At 45.0% G+C, this 24,870-nt stretch overlaps 1 protein-coding gene and 1 long non-coding RNA gene across 3 annotated transcripts in view; one reads left to right on the top strand and one right to left on the bottom strand.

Annotated features, from left to right (window-relative positions):
• KAT6B (lysine acetyltransferase 6B) overlaps window positions 1-13,745 on the bottom strand; it is a 181,681-nt gene extending 167,936 nt beyond the window's left edge. The window contains 2 exon segments of the mRNA XM_004273083.3: window positions 2,843-2,912; window positions 13,424-13,745. The gene's annotated coding sequence lies outside the window, so the exon portion shown is untranslated.
• Window positions 13,476-22,469, top strand: LOC125961095 (uncharacterized). 2 transcript variants are annotated; one of them, XR_007471408.1, is made up of 4 exons: window positions 13,476-13,544; window positions 19,568-19,653; window positions 19,769-19,832; window positions 22,227-22,469. It is a non-coding gene; the product is annotated as an uncharacterized LOC125961095 (long non-coding RNA). The 2 variants fall into 2 exon arrangements; XR_007471409.1 differs by having other exon boundaries at window positions 13,509-13,544; window positions 19,572-19,653; window positions 22,227-22,467.
• The last annotated feature ends 2,401 nt before the right edge of the window (window positions 22,470-24,870 follow it).

Here is a 24,870-nt window from a genome sequence, read left to right as displayed (position 1 = left end):
AATGTAAAAAATGTAGAGTCACCATTTAGAATGATGTTTTTTCTTGTCTTACTAATCAGTACATTCAGCACACTGTTGAAGTGCAGTAGTGATCATGATTATTTTCATCCTTTACTGATTATAAAGGAAATAGTGCTAACATTTCACCATTTAAAATGATGCTTGCTGAAAATTTTTGATGGATACTTTTGACCAAATTAAAGAAATTAATAAATTCATTTAATCATTTAAAAAAAAAAAGAGGGAATTCCCTGGCAGTCCAGTGGTTAGAACTCCGCACTTCCACTGCATGGGGCAGGGTTGGGTTTGATCCCTAACCCTGGTTGGGGAACTAAGATGCTGCAAGATGTGCGGTGCAGCCAAAAAAAAAAAAAAAGCAATGATCCTGATTCTTCTATTTCAGCCAAACATTCTATTTCCCAAGTCTCACAAGTAAGAAAATTTCCCATTGAGCCATTTCTACAGAATCATGTTTTCCCATCCCTTTGAAGAGGGTTGGTGACATTCTCTAACCCACAGGTTGGAAAACTGAAACTAATGTAGTAACATAACCGGTCACCTTTCGAACAATGGAAAACTCTAGGTGTCTTACTACCCAGTTAGCTCATGAAACTGCTCAATTCGAGCAAGGTTTGTACAAATCTGATACCAGGTAGGGAGTGATACTGCTCTCTGAGAACCTCCTGGTGTACACAAAAATCCCCTAGGTCTCCAATCTGGTATTGAGTACACCTGCCAAGAGCACAAGGTCAAAGCATCCTGGCCTGGGAGTTGGGTCATATCTGGGCTCTAACCTTGCTCTTCACAGATAATATCCACATCTTAACTCTTTCTTATAGTTTAAAGTTTACAGGGTGTGCTTGCGTGTAACTTGTCATGTAATCTGCAGGATGACTCAATGGGTAAACTGAGGCTCAGGGGAAGGTGGAACTCACTCAGGATAACAGTCAGTAGTAGACTCAAGGCTCAAATGCCATTATTCTAAAGTCTAAGTCAGCGCTATCTTCACCTGAGCCATGACTGCCTGCTCTAGCTAGTTCCACCTCTGCAATTAGACTAATAGTATGCATGCCAGTCCTACCAATGTCTAGCAGAGAAACCCTGGGAAAATGACTTAACATTTCCATCACTTTACCTGTAGGGAAATAACAGTATATCCCTCCCAGGATTGTTGAGAGAATTAAGTGAACACAGTATCTAATATTCAGTATATAGTAGCTATCATCACTTCCATCCAATACAATGTCTACACACTCTGAAAAATGTCTCATAAAATATAAAATTAAAGTTATCTCTGGTTGTTTACTTACATTTAATGTACCTCAAAGGGGAAAATAATGTCTTTCCTCAAAACTTTAGCCAGATACACTGAAGAGTTTAACATTTGCTCTCAAAGATTCTGTTGCTGAAAACAATTAGGCCATTGAACTATACTAGTTCAGTCAGCTTGAAAGAGGCAATTTAAAAAGGATTGTCCTTTTTGCAATCAGTAAGCTGTAGGTTCACTCCATTTTTCTCCCCTCAGATTTAGAAACTTGGGGCTAAAGGGACCTTTGAGGTTATCCAGTCCAACCTCTAGTTAAACAGTAAAAGATCCCTTTTTCAATATCCCCAACAGATAGGCCATAAAGTCTCAAAATACTTCCAGTGATTAGGAATTTGTCACTTCTTAAGACAGCTCATGCCACTGTTGGACAGCTCTAACTGTAATACATTTCTTGCTCACAGGAGCCAAAATCTGCCTTCCCATAACTTCTACCCACTAGTCCTAGTTCCCCTGGAACAATCTCAAGAAATTCTTTAATTATGAGGAGTCTTCATATACTTGAAAACAAGTATCTTTTGAAAACTGCTACAATCAAATCCCATTCTACCTCCAGCCCCACCTTGGACCACTCATATCCCAGTTCCTTAACATGCCCACATTATCACAGGTTTCCAAGCACCTCCTCCTCTTGGTCACTCATTAGTTTGGCTAATGCCCATCTTAAAATCTGGCATTCCAGGCATTATCCAATTATAAATGCAACCCAAGGTAACATGAACTTCCTTACCAGACCTGCCATACAACTGGCTCATGCCAAGCAGGCAGTCCAACTGAAAATCCCAGATATTTTTTCAAAAATTCTGTCAAGCCGAGTCTTTTCATTCTCTTCCTTATGCAAATTTAAATGCTGGGATTTTAAAATTTTATCACAGTTCAAGTACATCTTGTTGGTTTGAGTCTGTCTTCCAACTTGTTAAAAATTGTTTTGAATCTTGATTCTGTCATCTATGTCATCTGCAAATCTAATAAGCACTCCCCTTTGTGTCATTATATAAATTACTGACTGTTAGACTTGGAACAAGGTGTATTTAGGAATGAAATCATTGGCTTTCATAGTGCAACCACTTTCACGATAGAACACAGGAATCACTCTGCTTTAGTAAGTTTAAAACAGGAAGCTGATCTTTCCAAGGTAAAATGGTTTGGGGCAAAATTTCATTAGAAGACATTTCACCATGTCCAAATAATTATTTCATCTTTCATCATTTATTCAGGATGAATCAACTAATTTAATTTGATTGCACAAAATACAACTGCAGGAAGCAGGAAAAGAGGTCACAGAAAAGTATCCAATATTGCAAAGTTGCTTTCAGGCATTTTGGTTACACAAGCAAATGAACATACATTAAAACAAAACACATTTCATAACTAATAAACACTTAAAATATACCTTCATGACAAGCTATTACCACAATCTTAACCACAATCAAAAGAATTGTTCATCTCCATTACCAACACATTTCAACAAGACTGACATTTTATATCTTAAAAATATAATAAAACAAGGGAAAATACCAGAATTGGAACTCCAAGTGTTTTAACAGTCCATGACAAAAAAGAAGATTGTCCAGATCTTCAGGCAAATCTGCCAAAAGAAAAAAATGTAAATGTTAATTTGGGCATAAGGACATCCCTAAAATTCAGCAACCATCTATGGATCTCCACAACTATTCAATCCAAACAGCTGCAGTGAATTTACTGGTATACTATGTTTGGTGGTATGTTAGCTCTTTCATACCACTAAAGGGTATTTAAGAACATGGAATTCAGGACAGGACATGAAGCCCCACAGCGAGTGCCTAAAGAAGTAAACTTTCACTCTTCTTTAAGGCCAGACCTGTTCTCCGCATTTTAAAAAATCAGGTTTGTGATGGAGTCTAAAAAAGAATTCCATCATTTAAAAAATAAAAAATCCCACTATTACTCAAATAGCCAGGCAGGTATAACATTTTGTCTGGAGGAAAAAAAAAAGTCGAACATTGTTTAAAGATCAATATTAACTTTCCCAGGCAACATTCACTATTTGTCCCAAAGGTCACCTGGCATCTAGGTACTGATTGAACTATCAAGATATGGCCAATAACTGCACCTAAGAGAAGGATGCACCATTTTCCACAATAGTAAGTACGTGCTTGTACAGGTCACATTTCAGGGCAGTAATGATCATTTTTACTTCAAAGGCAAAAAATAAATGTAAAACAACACTGTGAATAGCTGCACTTTGATAGTGTACAAAACAACCAAGCAACCTTGGATCCCCTTTCTCCCTTCCCGCGGCCAGACACACACCCCACTCCTCAATTTAATATCAAAATTAGCTCTCATCTGACACCAACCAGCAGAGTTAACTAGGCAGAAACAGATGTAACACAGCAGCTCTTCGCTACAAGCCGAATCAGTGTTAAAAACATACACACACACAGAGCTAGGAGTGGAACAAAATCAGAAGTCTCTTATCTGCAGCCAATTCTCAACTAAACACATGTATATTATCCACTTTGTATATTATCCACTGCAAATTTTTTAATCTTAGGCTGGTTTGTTTCTGACATCCCACTGGCCCCACTGTAAATTGGTATATGCTAACAGAATAGATTGAAAACCAATTTAATTTTAGTCTAAGCAGTATCTAACTAGAAAGACAAATCTAAGGAAAAATATGCATAATTCATTCAAAAGGCAAATAGAAATGTTTCTTCCCCTGATTCAGAATTATCCATACCACTTCTCTTTTCCAGAGCCCTAGGATTTGTTTCATACGTAGACAGCATATTCTATTACAAGTACAACCCTAAAAACCATTATTCTCTTTTCATTTTTTTCTATAAAAACTTGAAAGTTGGACTAAAAGCCTATCAAAATGAGAATAAGTCATTCCAAATTAATTCTGGGGACTCATGTTACATCAAAATTAAATTATTCTATTTTCTAAGGTTTTGAATCATTTTATTTTTAACTACAAAATAACATCAGTAAATTATATGGTTGTATCATACAGTCTTATAGTAAAACACTATTTACATCACTCATTACACACTATTCTAAACAGATCTAGAGAAATGCTTAGTCCAACACTGAGCTTTTGGCTTCATTAGTATTATATAAATATCAACACTATTCATAAATACACATGTCAGCAATAAGAAGAGTCAAAATACCCTGGATCATAAATAATATGTGAAGCCTCCTCTAAGCTTTTGCTCATGTGTGTTGTTTCAAAATCAATGTCATAACACTCGTGTCATGAGATTGTGGATGAGCCAAAAACAGTGGTAGAAAAAAATAAAGATTAATAGTAGAGTTTACTCTTTTGTCATCCTGAGTTTCGCTTGCTAACAGTTATTTTTAGCTCTCTCACTTTCATAGGCTCCTGGATTTTTTCATAGCCTGCTATGTAATTGAGTGAGGATCCACAAATCTTAACAATATCTTCTGAAACAGAACATACACTGCTGAAGGGAAGGGACCTTAACTTTGCTTCTGTAACCACCCACCACAGAGCATTAGCACAGCTGCTCCAAACAGCATCCTCGGTGAACAAATATCTGCTGTCTGACAACAATCAGATACATCCGTACGGTGATACTGGCTAACTTTCAAGTCCTGGATGCATCTATTTCCCTTAAAATTAATGCTCAAGGCCCAAAACGTGAATTGGGAGGTGAGGTTATAAATACTAATCAAAGAACAACCAACAAATATTTAGTGAGATGTTGTTCTGTGAGTACAGCCCTATGGTAGATGCTGTGGGTATAAGAAGCGATTAAGCACCATTTGGTAGCTCCTCAAAAAGTTAAACATAAAATTACCGTATGACCCCACAATTCCACTTCTAGGTATACACCCCCAAAGAACTGAAAACAGGTACTCAAATAAGTACACATACACTCATGTTCATGACAGCACTATTCACGATAGCCAAAAAGTGGAAAAAGGTCAATATCCATAAACAGATGAATGGATGAAGAAAATGTGATATATCCATACATTGGAATATTATTCAGTGATAATAAGAAATGAAGCAGTGATACATGCTACAACATGGATGAACCTCAAAAATACGTTGTGAAAGAAGCCAGACACAAAAGGTTACGTATCATAATAATCCCATTTATAGGAAACATCCAGAACAGATAAAGCTATAAACAGAAGATAGATTGGTGGGGCCTAGGCAGGGATGGGGGAAGTGGTTAGGAAAAAATTGCTTAATGGGTAAAGGATTTTATTTTGGAATGATGACAATGTTTGGAAACTACATAGAGGTGGTGGTCACACAACACTGTGAATATACTAAATGTCACTGAATTGTTCACTTTAAAATGGTTAGTTTTGGGCTTCCCTGGTGGCGCAGTGGTTAAGAATCTGCCTGCCAATGCAGGGGACACAGGTTCAAGCCCTGGTCCGGGAAGATCCCACATGCCGCGGAGCAACTAAGCCTGTGCGCCACAACTACTGAGCCTGCAAGCCACAACTACTGAGCCCATGCACCACAACTACTGAAGCCTGCACACCTAGAGCCCGAGCTCCGCAACAAGAGAAGCCACCATAATGAGAAGCCCGCGCAGAGTAGCGAAGAGTAGCCCCCTCTTGCTGCAAGTAGAGGAAGCCTACGTGCAGCAACAAAGACACAATGCAGCCAAAAATAAATAAATAAATTTATAAAAATAAGTACTAAATAAAATAAAATGGTTAGTTTTATGTTATGTGAATTTCACCCCAAATTATTTTTTTAAAAAAGAAATAAAGCACTAAACTATAATAATAGCAACCATTGTCCAACACCTACTGTAGACCAGGCACTTTACATAGATTATCAGTAAACCTTAAAATAACCCTGTAAGGTAGCATTGTTGCCCGCATTTTGCAAAAGAAAAACTGATTCCTGAAGGTCAAGACCTCAGACCACTAAGTCATGAAAGATTTTAATTCAGATGCTAAAACCTAAACACTTTCCTGTCTCTCCATTGGTTTTCAAACTAGGCTCCTTGGATCTCTTGTAAGAAAGTGCCTTGGGTATGGGCACCACCTGAAGGTGCCCTTGTGGGTTAAACACTAGGGCCACCATAATCCTTTGCACCAAACAAAGATCTCTACCTTAACTATTCTATGTATAATGGGCTTCTCCATAAGATTCACTTCAAAGAAAGGGTTCCGCTGAATACAGAAGGAAAAATGTCTGAAAACAACCGTGACTATTCCTTGTTGAGTGTGGAGGGGTAAAACATCCCTTGGACAGAGAGGACTTAAACTGGACCTTGAAAGACAAGGCAGAACTTGGACAATTGCCTGGCCTCTCCACCCCAATTCAAATCCTTTGTGGCCCAGTGCAAACAGATACCTTCTCAGAAGCCCTACATCACTTTGTCTAACAGGAAGCTTTTAGCTTTCTTATTATTTGGCATTCATTTTCCACTTTGTATTTTGCTTACTCATACACGGACCTCATCTCCCCTACTAGACTGTACAATTCTTTTTTTTTTTTTTGAGTAGTGTTTTTTTTTTTTTTTTTAGAAATGGCTTTTATTTATTTATTTATTTTTGGCTGTGTTGGGTCCCCGTTTCCGCGCCAGGGCTTTCTCTAGCTGCGGCGAGCGGGGGCCACCCTTCATCGCGGTGCACGGGCCTCTCACTATCACAGCCTCTCTTGTTGCGGAGCACAGGCTCCAGACGTGCCGGCTCAGTAGTTGTGGCTCACAGGCTCAGCTGCTCCACGGCATGTGGGATCCTCCCAGACCAGAGCTCGAACCCGTGTCCCCTGCATTGGCAGGCAGACTCTCAAACACTGCGCCACCAGGGAAGCCCTAGACTGTACAATTCTTAAGAACAGGACTCATGTTTGATTCATCTTGGCGTGCCCCAAGACTTCCCAGGACCACAACTTAACATAAGAGGGGCTCAATGCCTATTTGTTAAATGAATGCATCAGTAAATGAATGAAGGGAATCTAGGAGAAGGCACAGAGCTAAGAATGAGCTGTCAGACTAAAGGGATACCTAATCCATGTGCATGCCTGGAGTGGGGATGTGTTGAAGAGGAATAAGAAATAAAGCTGGCTGTGACAAAAGCCAGGCTGAGGCGTGTGAACATGACAGATGAAGTAACAGAAAGCCACTGCAGGAGTAGTGACACAATAAGGTATAGTGGAGTGCAAGCACACACACACATGCACGCACACACAAATCTGTTGAACGTTTGAATAATTCTGGCAATGGCATCCATCCAGTATAGGCTGGAGGGAAGTATGACTGAAGGAACAAACAAAAGCAACCAGTATTTCCTCTCTCCACATATCAATCGTGTTCAACTTATATTTATGAGCCTAACTCAGCAGCAAGCCCAGAGTAGGCACTCCATAAATGTTAGCTGAATTGAATATTTAATTCCCCATCTTTTGATAATAATACTAAGTTCTTTCTCACTACTCATTAACATAGAGAGTTTTCAATTCATAAGCTAATAATGTTTTCCAAGGATTTCTAAGAGGCTAAATCACCATGAAAATTATCATTTCAACTAATACATATTAGATTAATTGGAAGTTTAATTTTTCATGTCATGCGCTCCTAGTTGACAATATCCTTGTTATGTCATTAAACTATAATTGTGTAAATCTGCTTCAACAAACAATAACTGAACCATCAATAAACTATTATGGCTTCCATAATCCCTAGCAAAGATTAATTTCAATATCATCATCATAAATTAGTAGAGACATGTCCCAAATCTCCTGGTGAAGCCCATGAATTACGTTTGCATAGTCATCCCTGCATTTAAGTGCTCAACAGTTTCAGTCTCTAAACTTTAATCACACTGTTAGGAACCTCACAGGAAATTTGATCCCTTGTAAAACAGAGGATTTTAGAGACAAGATGAAAAGTCATGTGAAGTCATCAGGCCTTTGGAGCCAGGGTACACTGATTAGTAATGATGATATTATAACTAAGCACTTTCACTTAAGAAATAATCAACTAAATTTAGAATATCTTTTTTGGCATTTAAAAATTGCTATTCAATCCTAGTTTTCTTCCAACTCTCAGATGAGCTTTAGCTGGGTTTTAATGACAAAGACTGAGAATGACATATTAAGAAAAAAATCTGACATCTGAATTTTTTAAAGATTATTTTGAAAATACACATCATTTCAGAATTCTGCATTAACTTTATCACAGATGTCTTCAAACAGGATATCCAGTGAAGCCTTAAAACACATTAGGGTTGCCCTCTGAGAATCTCAAGAAAATTACAGATCTATTTTTTAAAAGGAACACATGTACATACAGACATTTGCATACAATTTCAAGGGCTTACAGAACCTCTACTGCCCATCCAAGGACCTCTTAAGGTCCACGCACTACTCTACCTATTTTAACATACACAGAGAGGTCAACAGTTTTATCCGGTTTCACAATAATTATCTCTATGAGTGCTTAAAGTAGCACATATTACATTAAAAGAAAGTTATTCTCATCGGTTTTGGATCTTATCAAACAGGCTTGTGTTAACAAGGTGATGTGCTATGATGGGATGGATCTAGAGAGTTCAGGAATCAAGTCCCCACCTTGTCAGCTACCTAAACTGTGTGATATTGGACATGTTACTGAATCAATCTAAGTCTGTCTTCCCGCTTGTAAAAATGAGAAAAATGTACAGTTTTGCAGAACTGTAAAGAGGAATAATTGAGATAACAAATATGAAAGAACCAAGGATGGTGGCAGACACATAGCAGGAACACAATAAAATGCTAGCTCATAAAAGGAAAAAGGGCAATACAGTCAGCTGGAGACCTGTAAAATCTAACCTGGCTGAACTTCCGTCTATATGACCATTTTCTCCTATGAGACAGGGAAAGTCAGCGCCTGGCTCTTAGTTATAGTTGCAGACAAGTAAAAATTCAAGACAGAGAACAGAAGAAAGTGAAGAAAAGCAAAAACAGATTTGTAATGGCGAGGATGGGGTCAAAAGAGTGTATTTGACTCATAATCATACATCTTTTAAGGTCAGTAAAGCTTTTAGAATACTGATAGAATTATCTACTTAACCTGAGGGTAGGAAAAGAGTCTTAAAACAAGACACAAAAAACACTAACCAGGGCTTCCCTGGGTGGCGCAGTGGTTGAGAGTCCGCCTCCCGATACAGGGGACACGGGTTCGTGCCACGGTACGGGAAGATCCCACATGCCGCAGAGCGGCTGGGCCCGTGAGCCATGGCCGCTGACCCTGCGCGTCCGGAGCCTGTGCTCCGCAACGGGAGAGGCCACAACAGTGAGAGGCCGGCGTAACGAAAAAAAAAAAAAAACACTAACCATAAAAAAAAGACCAGTAAATTTGACTCCATTAAAATTAATAAGTTCTGTTCATTAAAAGACACCAGGGCTTCCCTGGTGGCGCAGTGGTTGAGAGTCCGCCTGCCGATACAGGGGACACGGGTTCGTGCCCCGGTCCGGAAGGATCCCACATGCCACGGAGCGGCTGGGCCCGTGAGCCATGGCCGCTGAGCCTGTGTTTCCGGAGCCTGTGCTCCACAACAGGGAGAGGCCACAACAGTGAGAGGCCCGCGTACCGCAAAAAAAAAAAAAAAAAAAGAGAGTGAAAAGGCAAGCCAGAGAATGGAAGGCATTTGCAACACACACACAGGACAAAGAATTTGTATCCAGAGTAAATAAAGAACTTCTAGCAATGAAAGACACAAGGACCAATTTACAAAAAGGCGGGTGGGGGTGAGGGCCGACTTAAACAGGAACTTTACAAAGGAGGAAATCCAGGTAGCTGATAAATATATGAAAAGCTATTCAACCTCCTTACTAATCAAGTAAATGCAAAGTTTACCAGATTGCCTAAATTGAAAAAACTAAGTTGAGGAGGACGAGAAGCCAGGGATCGTATATATATATGAGATAATATACTGGAGGGAGTATAACGTGGTACGACACTTTGGAAAACAGTCTGACTGGTACCTAGTAAAGTTGAAGACAAGCATAGCCCGTGACTAGGGCAACCATACAGCTCATCATCCAAATCCAGACACTGCTGAGAATTAAAGGTGCTATACTACTAATTACACCGGGACAATGGGCATAAACCAGCATAAACAGTCACGCTGCCTGTGAACCAGCAGTTCCATTCCTAGGTGTACACCTCAGAGACACTGTGCACGTGCACACCAGATGACGGATACGGGAACACTCACAGCAGCTTAGTTCACAAATATCCAGCAAGAGTGGAATGGATGATACAAAAATTGTGGAAGATTGTGGGAGTCCTAAAAAAAGGTGCTTAAAGGTGCTTTGTAAATGCAAATTAAAGCATTACAGGGAAGAAATATCCCTTCCTCACACTTCTCCCATCCACTAGTCATTTACTGTTCTATAAGCAAAGATGGATCACTACAGCTCACACATCTCTGCTTTCATAAAACAATTCCTTTTCTCTCGCTTGATAAAACTACAGGCATCCGTATACACGGTATGCACGAAAACTGAAACTATTGTGTCGAGAACTATCTAAGAGACTGAAAAGTCACCTGTGAGGAACCCTGGCATTTAGTAAAGCCATATCGGTTGGCTAAGTCTTTTAACTGGTATTCGAAAGTCCATAAAAGTTTCAGAAGTACATTAACATTATTTATGGAACTTTCTCAACTACCTTCCAATACTCACCCTATTTTACCTTTCATTCCTGTTATGCCTTACATCTGACAAGCAGTGCAGAGACAAACATTTGGTGTAACGGCAATGACATAACATCCACTCTACTCAGAGGCCTGGGTTTGGCTGGTAGGCAAAATTTCAACGGACCGTGTCATTACCACCAGCCAGTCATTCCCCTAAGTTCCTCCTTTAATGTTAAAACCTTCCTCTGCCTCTATCTTTTCTTCTGCTTTTTTTCTTTAATCATCGCTTCACCTTCTCAACCTTCAACCCTAAGTATAAGTTCTCAGGTAAGAATCTTAACCTTTACTGAAACATGCATTATGCTTTCCTTCTTAAAAACATGAAAAAAAAAAAACCTGCCCCAATTCATTTTGATAAATGTGTGAAGAATTTATGAATAAAAAAAAAATGGGGCTTCCCTGGTGGCGCAGTGGTTGAGAGCCCGCCTGCCAATGCAGGGGACACAGGTTCGTGCCCCAGTCTGGGAAGATCCCACATGCTGCGGAGCGGCTAGGCCCGTGAGCCATGGCCGCTGAGCCTGTGCGTCCGGAGCCTGTGCTCTGCAACGGGAGAGGCCACAACAGTGAGAGGGCCGCATACCACAAAAAAATAAATAAATAATGGAGGGCTTCCCTGGTGGCACAGTGGTTAAGAATCCGCCTGCCAATGCAGGGGACACGGGTTCAAGCCCTGGTCCAGGAAGATCCCACATGCCGCGGAGCACCTAAGCCCGTGCGCCACAACTACTGAGCCTGCGCTCCAGGACTTTGAGCCACAACTAATGGGCCTGCGTGCCACAATTACTGAAGCCCGCGCGCCTAGAGCCCATGCTCCACAACAAGAGAAGTCACCATGATGAGAAGTCCGCGCACCACAACAAAGAGCAGCCCCCGCTCCAAGCAACTAACAAAAGACGGCATGCAGCAACGAATACCCGATGCAGTCAAAGATAAATACATACATAAATAAATTGATCAAAAAAAAAAAAGAATGGAGTGTTTTACTTCAGGTCTATCCCAGAAAATCTAGGGTACACAGACAGGAAGAATGTACTTTACTCATAGTCATACAAAACAAACAAGCCAACAAACACATACCTTTTTTGGAGTACCACATAACTATCCCAACATTCCCATTATCTACTCTCACCTCCTGTCCCTACATGGAAGAGTCTTCATATACTCTTTCTCTTTACCTTGAATTTCTGGGCACCTCCACCCCCAACTTGTTCATTGGTTCTCTTTTCCTATTTTCCACGTTTGTAATCTAACCCCTCCTCTGCCTTTGCCCCTTGTCTCACACCACTCCCTGCACTCACCTCAGACCAAAGTACTTACAAATTCAAAACTACACAATGCCCTTTCCCGAGGTAGTACACAGGGAGCCTCCTTCTGAGACAGACACCCTGTTCCCCCTTTCCTGACCCCAGCTCAAGTTACACCCAAGAAATCCAGCCTATCAAACAACCCTATATCCCAAACTAACACCTTTCTCTGCTGCCCCATCCTCACTCTCGGTGCAGTCTAAATCACATTCACCCAGCCCCACCCATCTTTCTTCACACCTGTCACCCTTTCCAATCCCCTGACCCCATGAGATTTTCTGCTAGATATATTTTGCGTATATCTAAGTTCTAAGTAGCCTCACTTCACATTTAAGTCTGCTGTGCTGTCTTACCTTTCAGAGCCTCCCAAGAATATCCGTCCCATCCCTCCATGTTTTTTTTTAATGCTTCCTATTCCCCAAAGCTAGCAAACCTTCCTATTCCAACATGCCAATTCACCCACATACCTCCTTCCCAGCACAGTAACTGTACATGTTTCTCAGTTTCCCCAATACTTTCTCCAATCCAATATCTACTTTGCATCGCTTTCTCAACACTACTCCACATCTACCACACCCAAATCCATTCTTACTCTGCCCCCAGATAACTGTAATCTCACCCTTCTGCACCATTTCACCTGCCCCTCGGTTCCCCTTCCACATCTCCAATTTTGCACTCTTCCCACTCTCCCCTCTCTCCCCTCTGCACCTGCCTGCACACCTCCACTTTCCCCTCCCACCCACCCCCTCACTGGGCGTGTACTTCCCAGACACTCACTGGCCCCCCACCGATCCTACTGGGTCTCTCCCACTCAGAAAACCCCTCCAAACCCCCGCCTTCCGACCACCCGAGCCCCGCCCCCACCCCATATCGCCCCGCCTCCTCCATCCTCGAGCCCCGCCCCTTGCCCTGGAGGCCTCGATGAGGGGCGGGGCCTGTCCCTCCTCCCCTTTCCCCCGCCCCCTACCGTCACGCTCAGGGGCAGCCTGACCCCGAGCGGCCCCGCGGTGACCCTCGCGCAGAGGCCTGTGGGAGGGGCGTCACAAGCCCCCGATATCCCCCCCGCCCGCTCCCCTCCCGCCCAGTCTCCTCCCCCTGGGAACGCGCGGGGTGGGTGACAGACCTGGCCGCGCGCCACCGTCACCGCACCTGCTGGGGGCGCTGCCGCTGCCTGAGAAAGAAGCCGCGGCTGCCGCCTGGAGGAGGTGCCGTCGCCTCCGCCACCGCTGCCGCCGCCGCCAGGGGTAGGAGCTAAGCCGCCGCCATTTTGTGTCCCCCTGTTGTTGTCGTTGACATGAATCCGACATGACACTGATTACAGCCCAATGGAGTCTCATTAAACCCGAGCTGCGGCCCCGCCCCGGCGCTGCGCCATTGGGCTAGACCGCAGACACTTAGGGCCACCCGTTGGCCTAAGGGTCTGTCCGTCACCCACACAGTAACCACTCTGCAGCCCATTGGGGTAGGATCCTGCCGGTCATCTCGCCTCCGCATAGCCACACCCCTCGACCCATCATACCCCCCTCCGGTACCACCCCGGGGGAGGGTCCACTGCTAGTACCAATCAACAGACCTCTGGGCCCGCCTCTTCTGGGCACCTATTGGTCCAGCCCTTTTTCTCTCTCCCAGACACCGCGCCACCTCTACTTCCACCTACCCGCCCCTTCTACCTCTAGAAATGGATTGGGTCTACTCGCAGGAGAGGCGCTTGGTCTTATTGGCTGCAGACAACGCCAATCAGAGGGCCTAGTCCCTCTCCCCTCCCCCACAACCCCAAAGCCCCTAGCCCGCAGCTAAAGTTTGTGTGAGAGCTGATCGCTGGCGGCGGCCGCAGGATTTAGGGGTGGGCGCGGGCGGGCGCGCGCGGGCGGGCACGCGAAGTTAAAATTCGAGGTTCTCAGTCGCCAGCTCCTGCGGTGGAGCGCGCGGACGGGCGCGCCTCCTGGAGCGTTCCATCCCGCCCCCTCCTCCACCCTCTCCCGTCCCGTCCCGGGCGACTACTCGCCCGCCCCCTGGCTCGCATCCTTACCCCCCACGCACCCCTATCCTGCAAGCCTCAGGCCGGGTGCGGGCAGTACGATGTAGCTGCACCCTCCTCGCCATCCCATGCCGAGGGGGAGCAAGCCTTTACCCGCCGGGCGTGCACCCCCCCGGCTGCACACTCGCCAGTGTCTGCAAGCACGTGCACCGTTCGCCGCTGCCTCCAGCCACCCCGGTCCCCGGCTAACCTCGCCTGCAGCCCGGCCAATCGCTTGCTGCCCTTTGTTGCTGCAGCCCGGGTCTCCCCGCTGCCTTCCTCAGCCTCCGCCTCGTCCTTTGCCAGCCGCCCGGGTCCGCAGCGCCGCGCTCCCCCCGCCCGGGACCCACCGCCGCCGCCTCCTTCTCCTCCTCCGCCTCCTCCTCCTCGGCTCCGGGCTGCAGCGCACAGAGCCCGAGGCAGCGCCGCCCAGCCCCGCTCCCCCCGCGCCGCCAGCTAGCCCGCCCGGCCCGGCCGGGGGCGCAGCCTGGACCCCGCCCGCCCCAGTCCCCGCCCCGGGGGTACCTGCCTCCGCCCTGGGGGGCTCCGCTTGCCGCCCTCGGGGGAGGGCGGGGATGCCGGTGTCCGCGGGAGGATGGGGACGCCTGGGCCGTTTTGGGCGGGGAGTGTGCCCGCCAGGGCTGGGACTAAGAGGTGCGGTCCTCGCCAACGCGCCCCCCCTCCCGCCGCTGTGGGTCCCAAACTTCGTCCTCCGCCCGGGCCTTGTACCCTCGGGCAATCGCGGCAGTTTTGGGGTGGGGGGATGCCTCAGGAGCTGTGTCTACCCTGATCAGGAGGAAGAGGGAGCAGTGACATTCAGCGACTGCGGACAGGGCACGGCGGCGGCATCCTTGGGTGGGAGTGGGGATGTCACACGCGGGCTAGAGGGGGAAGCTGCCCCTCAAGATGCCCTCTCCCGGCCTGCGAGGAGCTGGAGAGCTCTAAGCTGCGTTCTCAGTGCTTTCTTGGGCGGTGTAGCCGGATGGCAGAGGGGCTGGGGGGCGGGGGGAGACGGCTGGGGGGCCCTTCCCCCTCTCCTCTAGCCAGCGCTCGAAGGAAGGCTGATGGCGAAGTTCGGTTTTCCAGGCTTCCCCTGGGCCCCCCGAGTTCCTGAGGCCCACAAGAGGGAGGCTGGGGACTCCTCTGGCCGCCCAGGCGAGGCCACTCTTACGCTGCCCACATGCCTCCCATCGCCCTCCAGACTGTGAAAAGAGAGTCCCTCGTTCTTCCCGGAGATGGGTGGGATGCTGGCAGGGGAAACCTCTGAAAATAGAAAAAGTAGGCTCGAGAAATGGCTCCTACAGAGTTTGAGTACGAAGTTTCCCTTCCGAGGCGCCATTTCTTGGTGAGGGGGAGGAGAACTATGGCTTTGTAAAAGAACCAAGTTTCAGGCATGGTGGCCTAGGTGGAAAGCCACCTGTTGACTGAAGTCTGTCCCAGGGCTATCTTGGGCCCTGGCAGGGTGACACATGGTCCCAGGGAGAGGAGTCCCCTGGTTGACTCTAGCATCCTCATGGCACTGACACTGCAACAGCAGCATCTTCAACTTCCCATTAGAAACCACTGTACACACTAGGTAGGTACTTTGTTAGAGCAACTTATCTCAAACAAAACAAGCAGCACAGCGCAGTCATCAAATGCAGAGCTCAGCACACACTTCACTTTTTAAAGATGGTCTGCTTCTCTGGAGTGTGAGCTGCCCCTACTGATATGCTTCCTGGCAGCAAGGTGAGAAAGGAGCTAAGACAAAGGGCACAGAGTTGCATGAAAGGATAGAAAAAGGGAGAGGGGGAGCAGAAGAGTTGTAATACTACACTCAAAACTGTCACTGGTTCCATTATAAATCCCTTTTATAGGTGTTTTATTACTTGGTTGTTAGTTTTTAAAACACAAACCTCTTTAGATTAAATCTTGGTATTCACGGGCTCAGCTCAGGGAAACAAAACACAGGGAAAGCTCCACCATCCGCCATTGGCTTGGCTACTTTTGAGTTACATTACTGATAAAACAAACAAGCAGCAGGTTGGATTTCCTCAGAGTCTCTACCTCTTTTATTTAGTATCTTCAGTAGCTGACTCAAGGTGAATTTTTACAAGCCATTAGTTTATAATTCAGTCTAGTTCATTTAGGTATTTCAAAGAGAAGGACATTTATAAGGTGTGCTTTTTTTTAATAATGCAGGTGCTGGGATTTTTATTCCCCAAGAAATTACTAAGTAAACTTGAGAATCCTGGCACACACTTCAGCCTTTATGTTCTATCTTTTTTCCTATGGTCTGCCCAGATGCACTTTATTTTGTAACTTAGATTTGAGTCTCCCAGCCTGCATTTTATCTCAAGCAATAAAAATAAACCATGTCTTAATTAAAAACAAGTTTCAAAACCCCAAATCTGTACACTCAGAGTATGCTAAAGAAGCAACCAAAGACAATAAAACCCATAAGTCCACATTTAAGATGTCTTCAGCCAATGAATTGTGGAAGATTTATGAGCATCTAACACTTGTTATCACTAATGAGTTAGCCACATGGATTTCCAGCGCATCAAGACCTGAACAGATACCTTAGATAGAAATGGGTCTTATTTGTCTAAACTTGTGCTCCTGTAATCCCAGGAGCTGGCAAACACAGAAGAGGGAAGTATCTTTATACAACATCTTGATGTGTCTTTTGAGGTTCTTTTCTTAACAAACATAGTTCTCTAATGGGCATGGCAAGGAAAGGTACTGTGTTGCTTTCCCAATGATACTTCCCTCCAAGGTTACTTGTCCTTTGAGAAATCCTGGCTCTTCAGATAAGTGGGGCTGGAAAGGATAACAGAGACACAGCTGGAGATACTTAATGCTTCCTCCTAAACCTCTCTCTTTATCTGTGGTATCTCAAATCCTTGGCTGAGCTAAACAGCTCAATTAAGAAGTTAACCTAGAAATAACTTGAATTGAAAACCAAGCATAGTGCAAAATTTAAAAGCTGACTGTACTGAAGGATTGCGAATCCAGGGGCCCATCTGACCAGTCCTCCTCCCTCCCCCAAAATAGTTGCCAATGGGCACCAACCAGAACTGCTCAGTGTGGTCCACAGATCAGTGGCATCAAAATAATCTGGGAATGAGTGCTTAAAACACAGGTTCCTTGGCCTAACCCCAGATTCTGATTCAGTAGGTCTATAGTGAGGCTCCCAAATCTACATTTTTAGCCCATGACTTGGCTTGAAGCTTATGACCATAACCACTGGCTTAGGCTGAATCCCCTTCTTTCCCAACTGCAAAGGAATGTTTCTTTTGTGAGCTTCTTAGCCAGAAGGTTATAGTCCCTAGTACTGAGATGATTCCATGGTCTGACCTATTTGTCCCTGAGTCCTGAGGAAGGATAAAAAAGAATGCAGAGTAGCTTCAGGAGCTGAAGGGAACCTGGAGGGTTTGATCTTTTGGGTTTGCTTACCTGCTCTGAAGCAACTCAGACAAATACTCTGATAAGAGGGATCACATCCATAGACTCACTAACAAGTCCTTCTGAAAGAAATTGGGTAAGGGAGGCAGCAAGCGGGGACCCTGAACTGATTTGTCCAGGCCACAGCCCATGATGAATTCTATTCACATTCAATTAGTCACTTAAAAACCATTGGTCTATACTGTCCTTCCACCTGCCACACGACTGGAAACTGTATCCTAACAAGGTCACAGTGCGGTTTTGTCAGTCAAGGGCAAAGGGGGTGGGGGATGATCAGTCAAACCATTCGTTTAAGTAAGCTAGCAAATCCAAGCTATAAATGTGTATGAGAAGCATGCATTGTTTTAAATAGCAGTATTTTGCACTCTTACCCCATTTGTTCCAGCTAAAAAAACCTTTAGTGTCTTTTATATGCATTCTGGACCAAGTCTACACTCCTCAGTCTACCTCTACGGCTATGCACATCTGCACCCAACCATTATCTCATCTCCGGCTTCTCCCAGCCCCACACACTCCTCCAGGCCCAGCACACGCTGTTCCCTCTGCAGCCCTGCTCGCCCTCTTTAGCTTATCTGACGAAGACCTTGGAAAAAGATTCCTCCAAATCCCTGCTTGGCTGCAGGCTCTTTGTTAAGTTTCCCTGGTCTCTGCAGGTAGCCCACAGGACTTGAAGCAAAACTTTACTCCAGCTCTGGCACTTGTTAAGTGCTCTGTTATTATTTGTTGAATTACGGAATAAAAGAAAGCACTTATTACACTCTGTTGTCACATTTTGCCAGTCTGTTTTCCTAATGAGCTTTTTTCTACTGCTTAGCCCGGTTTGTTCATCTGTACAACTGCCCTAGAGCCTGACACATAGAAGCTACTTAATAAACGCCATCCACACCTGTGGTTCCCCATCCCTGGCTGCACATTAGAATCACCTGAGGAACTTTTGTTTGTTTTTGGCTGTACGTGGGCCTCTCACTGTTGTGGCCTCTCCCGTTGTGGAGCACAGGCTCCTGGGCCTCTCACTGTTGTGGCCTCTCCCGTTGTGGAGCACAGGCTCCGGATGCGCAAGCTCAGCGGCCATGGCTCACGGGCCCAGCCGCTCCGCGGCATGTGGGATCTTCCCGGACCGGGGCACGAACCCGCGTCCCCTGCATCGGCAGGCGGACTCTCAACCACTGCGCCACCAGGGCAGCCCTGAGGAACTTTTGAATCTGCCTAGCACCAAGTCCCACCTCAGGGCACTTAAGAATATTTGGGGGTGGGGCCTGATTATCAGTATTCTTTTTTAAGCACTTTGTGCAATCACAGTACAGAACCACTGGTTTATATTTACCAGGAGGATGCCTCAGCATCAAGTGAGAAATTCTGAAGAAGACAGGAGGGTGGTAAAAGATCATAAAATTAGCTAAATGTTGCTGAGAGGACAGAGTTCTCAGGGATGTTTTTGATATTGTTTTGAGACTTAAGGGAGTCTTAATAAAGACGCGGTTTTTAGCACTAGGCTATACCAAAGAAAAACTGAACTACCCCAATATTTAATTTAATGATTCCCAGTCCTTTGGATTTTGAAATTGGGGAAAATGACAAAGTTGCCAACTTTTAATTTTGATAATAAGGACATCTTTTATTTTATTTATTTATTTTTAAGGACATCTTTTAAAAGAACTAATTGCCATCCACTATCTGCATCATTCCATAAAAGAAAGAACTCTCTGAATAAGGGATAGTCCCGCCCATGAAATGAAAGTGAATAACTCTACATCAACATGTACATTTTCTCTCTTCCTCTTTTTTTTTTTTTTCCATTTCAAGGCAGAGAGTGAAACTTTACCTCTGAGTCTGGCTACCCGACCAGAATGCATTTAGGAATCACTGGACTATTTTACACTTTTCCAGGGGTAAGAAGTATATAGATCATGTTCAATCTAATCATTAACAATTTTCTCCAATATGCCCAACTCAGTGTGCTCAATTAATTGAAGATGGTTTTCTCTTATTCTATCTTTAATACAGAAAGAAAATATATAGCTCAGAAGGGCAGTGGCAAAGGAATATGGAAGAGAGCACCAAAATAAAAGTAGGTACCAGATTTTTATCCATCTCTGCCACCAACTAATATGTGTCCTTGGACAAATCACAGAGTGGCAATGTCTTAAAAGTCAGGTTTTCAATGAGACAGTAAGCCCCGTATGGACAGTTTTGTCCTCAGAGCCTAGTACAATGCCTGGTACATAGCAGATGCTTAATAAATATTTGTTAATGAATAGATTAAATCAAGAGAGTTATTTTACATCATCTCTAAAGTCTTGGCCAGGCCCCAAATCCTACAACATATTTAAACAGTAAATTACAAATCTCTGCTCTCTGTAATTTATTATTGGCTTACCCTGTGATTCCCAAAAGGTCATCATTCTTGTATGTAAAGTGTCTAAACAATTGATAAAAGAGTGAAACTGCTGAATACCTTTCTTTATTTCCTACCGCATTTTAAAATTATAACATTTTTATACATATCTGTCATAGAAAGTGTGGATAATAAAGAAAAAGAGGGGGACTTCCCTGGTGGTCCAGTGGCAAAAAATCTGCCTTACAATGCAGGCGAGGAGGGTTCGATCCCTGGTCAAGGAACTAAGATCCCACTATGCCGCAGGGCAACTAAGCCCGTGGGCCGCAACTAGCACACCTCAGCTAGAGCTCGCGTGCCGCAAACTACAAAGCCCATGCATCCTGGAGCTTGCACTCTACAACTAGAGAGAAACCCACGCACCACAAGGAAGAGCCCGCATGCTGCAACTAAGACCCGACACAGCCAAAAATAAATAAAATAAATAATAAATAAATCTTTAAAATAAAAAAAGAAAAAGAGGAGGGGAAGGGGGAGAATTAGTTGTAGGTCCTTACACTGAAATATAATCTGTTGGTGTGTATTCTAATTTTTTACCTCAGTCAATATTTCTGTTGTGACTGAAGTTTGCAGTAAAATTTTCAGCTAGGGAAACTGAAGTAGTAAAAAGCAACTTACTAGGACTTACTAGGATATTGAGACTTCTCAGACAGGTTGCATGTATGATAATCATTCCATGTCTGGAAATACTCCAATTTTTTAACAGAACTGCAGACAGAGGGCCTGAATTAGCCTTTTCATCTATAAGGTCCTCAATTCAGTCCACATCCAATCATTCAAGTTAGCAAGTTAAAAACATCCCAAAGACGGCCAAGAGGATCAGCCTGGTGAGCCATTTAACCAGCTCCATATCTTTCCCGGTATTAGTAACAAGACTGCTTGTGGGAGACCATGGTTGAGCTTGATCATAACAACCTTGGCCAGAAACTCCTTCAGAGTTGGGATTGGGTTTATCTTTATATTCCCCAAATTGCGTTGCACATGGTATTAATAAATGATGTTGATGGAACTTCCCTGGTGGTCCAGTGGGTAAGACTCTGCGCTCCCAATGCAGGCAGCCCGGGTTTGATCCCTGGTCGGGAAACTAGATCCCACATGCATGCCGCAACTAAGAGTTTGCATGCCACAACTAAGAAGCCCACATGCCGCAACTAAAAAAAAAAAATTATGTTGAGTAAAAAGGTTAAGGATCTGTTATCTGCTTATCTAAAACCTCTTATAAAATTCATAAATTAGACTGTAAACCTCATAAGTTTAAATATTTCTTGTATAGTGTGATATACATCATAGGCATTCATTAAATATATGATGGTTGGATGAATACATTCCCTAACCACTGTAAAATTGTACTTCCTGTTACCTAATCTAAAACCACTTTTTCTAAGCTATGTATTTGTTGGGGAGTGTCTTTAAACATTTAACGTTTCAGCATTTGATCAGTGGGTGTGTTTTATTTATTATATACTACATTTATTATATTTTACATTTGGTTTTTCTCTGCTATGTGTATGTGTATATATATATACACACACACACACATATATATATATATATAGAGAGAGAGAGAGAGAGAGAGAGGGAGAGAGAGATACTTGAAACCACTCTCTCTACTCCCACAACTGTTTTACCTACCCACTTCTGGAGTTTGTGACCTATTATTCTGCTCCATGTGGCTCACTTCAGCGGCTGAAGTGACTTGGCATATCTACTGGTTGGGACTGATATCTTCCATTTTCTTTCCATTGCAATGCCACACATCGAATGATAACCTTTAGTAAATAGTCTATAATGGCTCCTGTTTTGTTTCCTGAATCACAACTGATGACCTAAAATAACAACTCCAAGTTCAATTTATTGTAGTTTGTAGTATCTCAACCTATGGCAGAGAGATTAGTGTTCACCAAGTATTACCTATCCTCCCCTATTTTCATAGCCTTCTTTTCAGTTAGGTTAGATCATGTGGCTAGTTTCAGCCAATGGACTATTAGCAGAAGTGGTATGTACTACTTCTGGGTCAAGGAAGTTAAGAACCAGGGTGGTTGTTCTCCATTCTCTCTTTCTCTGCAGAAGCATCTCAGAAGCCATGTGTTTACAGATGAGAAGCCATTGTACAATTCGGCAGAGCCATTATCAGCCTGGACCCCTGAGTGAATGAATGGAGCAGATTCCCCCAATCCCACAATTGGTTTGAATGTGTAACAGGAGAAATAAATTTTGTTGTGTTAAGCCGAAGAGATGTGTGTTGAAGTTTGTCTACTACAGCAGGTAGTAGAGTTGGAGAACCTAAATTAATATATTCCCTAAATGCAGTACTTTACAAATACCTTTTTAAAATCTCAGTAACTGTGTCCTTGAGGTAAAAGCACTTCCCTCCTAATTATCCTTTTCTCCAAGCACCCCAGCTGACTGCCCATTGGCCGTGGTATATCAGATATATCACATTATGTTGGACTTCCCCCAGAATGCTTTAGTAAAACTGTTGGTGAGATGAAGAGAATTAAAAAGTGGATCAGTTTCTTCATTAAATAAAAGCCGTGGGGCTTCCCTGGTGGCGCAGTGGTTGAGAGTCCGCCTGCCAATGCAGGGGACACAGGTTCGTGCCCTGGTCCGGGAAGATCCCACATGCCGCAGAACGGCTGGGCCTGTGAGCCATGGCTGCTGAGCCTGCGCGTCCGGAACCTGTGCTCCGCAACGCGAGAGGCCACAACAGTGAGAGGCCCGCGTACTGCAAAAAAAAAAAAAAAAACAAACCAAAAAAGCTGTGAAAGCCTGGGGCGGTAGTGTCATTCTCAGGCTAGAATCTACTGTGTTTCTGAACACAGTAGAAGTAAGTTGGAATCACCTTAGTGATTAGCTTTTTGGCTTCCAAATAATTAACTTTGTCACCACTGTAAGTTGAGTTTGTTGAAACTCAAAAATGGAAAAATGTCTGCTTCTTAAGGGAAAGAAATTCTGCCCCAGTCCATTCAGTGCCCTTTTTGCAGCTTCTTGGCCTACTCTTGGAGCTCTAAGAAATGACAAACGACCTAGGAGCTGATTTGCAAGGTGGCTAGGAGAAGTGCATTTTGTTCCTGTCAATTAAAGGAGTAGGGGACTCAATCGTTGGGCATGGTGTTGTGTAATTCTGTGGCTCTACTCAAAACCTCTTAGGATAAACAGTGGGGGAATAAGGGATGTTGAAGTGGACTGCGGGAGCATGTTGGCTGAGCATGGCTTTTGAGTGCTTGGCCTAACAATATTATTAATAATAGCTACCACTTATGGAGTACTTACAGGGCTAAGTGATTTCCCTGAATTGGCTCATTTGACCCTCACAAAAATCCTTTTTAAATACTGCTATTATCCCCCATTTTACAGACAAGGAAACTGTGGCCCTGAGGTATTGAGTGGTTGGCAGGAGGTCAGAATTCCCTTTCCGTGCCTGTCAGTGAGGTCTGAACTCAAAGCCCAGGGCTACAGCCACTGCCCCATGAGGGTGGTCCCGCGGGGCTGTTGAGGAGTCCAGGCAGGTACTGAGCAACCTGCCCTCCTCACACTGCCCACATGGCGCCCTCCCGCAAACCAGAAGCTACACTGCGGCACCCATGACCTCACCCAGGCACCGACGCCGGAGGCTCTTGGCCAGAGAGGAGGCTGGCTCCACCAAGGAAGGGAAGGCGCGAAGGCAGGAGGCTCGGAAGGCAAAGCGGCCTCTGAGGCAGAAGCAAAGAGTCCTGGCACTCGACGGAACGGAGAAAGAGAAGGTGCTGCTGGCAGTGACAAAGAAGAACCGCCCAGGCCAGGCCTCAGGGAGGCCAGAGGCCCGACCACTTCCAGGCCGTGAGGACTCCGGAACAACCACTTTTCGGCGTGCCAAAGCCTCTCATTTAATTCCGACAAGAGCTTTTTTAGAGAGAGGAGGAAGGAGCGACGCCGCGAGCGAGGACACGAAGCTTCCGCAGACGGGTGCTGGGGCGGAGGCTCCTGGGCGCAAAGTCGCGCCCGCCGCGGCCTCACCTGCCAGCCACCGGGCGATGTTCTGTGCCTTTGTCATTCAGCGTCCCACGGTGCCAGCTAAGTCACTCAGCTGTCACCGGCAGGCCCAGAGTCGCAGTACTCAAAATAACTCCGGTGAGACCTCCCGGAGGCGGAAGGCCCCTTCTCGGCGCGAAGGAGCATCAGGGGCATCTCTGCAAGTTGCTAAATTAGCCCGGCTGCTGTTCCGTTTTTAATTTTTTGTGTGAATTCAAGACTAGGCCGCGGATGTCTTGGCAGCGTGTGAATGAGTCCCTTTCTGAAAGAATTCACCCTGCTGAAGGGCCGCTGTCAGGCGCACCAAACTTGCAGCGAGCAGCAGGCGCTGATAGGAGCCCTCCCTGTGCCCGGTGCCTCGGCCTCCCTTCCCCGCCGGGCTGCCTCGGGGAGCCCCACGCCCTGCGCCACCACCTCCCCGGGAAGGGCCAGCCCGGCAGGACCTGGGCCTGGCGTGGCCTCTGTGCCTCCGCCATCGGGGAGCCCGCGCCCAGCATTTTTCCTCCGGCTGGACATGACCCCAGTGGCCTGCACAGAAGGAAGAAAGGAAATCAGGCAGAAGGTTCTGGAAACTGGCAGGTTCCCACCTGGAGGAGCTCTGTCTGTGCTGAAAATGTGCCTGCCTCTGGGGGGTGCCAGCCAGAGCGTCATCACCAGCCTGACATCAGCCATCATGCAGAAGGAAAGATCCATTTCAGTG

Source organism: Orcinus orca, chromosome 14 (assembly GCF_937001465.1).
Source record: "Orcinus orca chromosome 14, mOrcOrc1.1, whole genome shotgun sequence".
Classification (NCBI taxonomy): Eukaryota; Metazoa; Chordata; class Mammalia; order Artiodactyla; family Delphinidae; genus Orcinus; species Orcinus orca.
The sequence above is the reverse complement of the archived record's forward strand: the minus strand, read 5'-3'. Positions and strand labels throughout refer to the sequence as shown.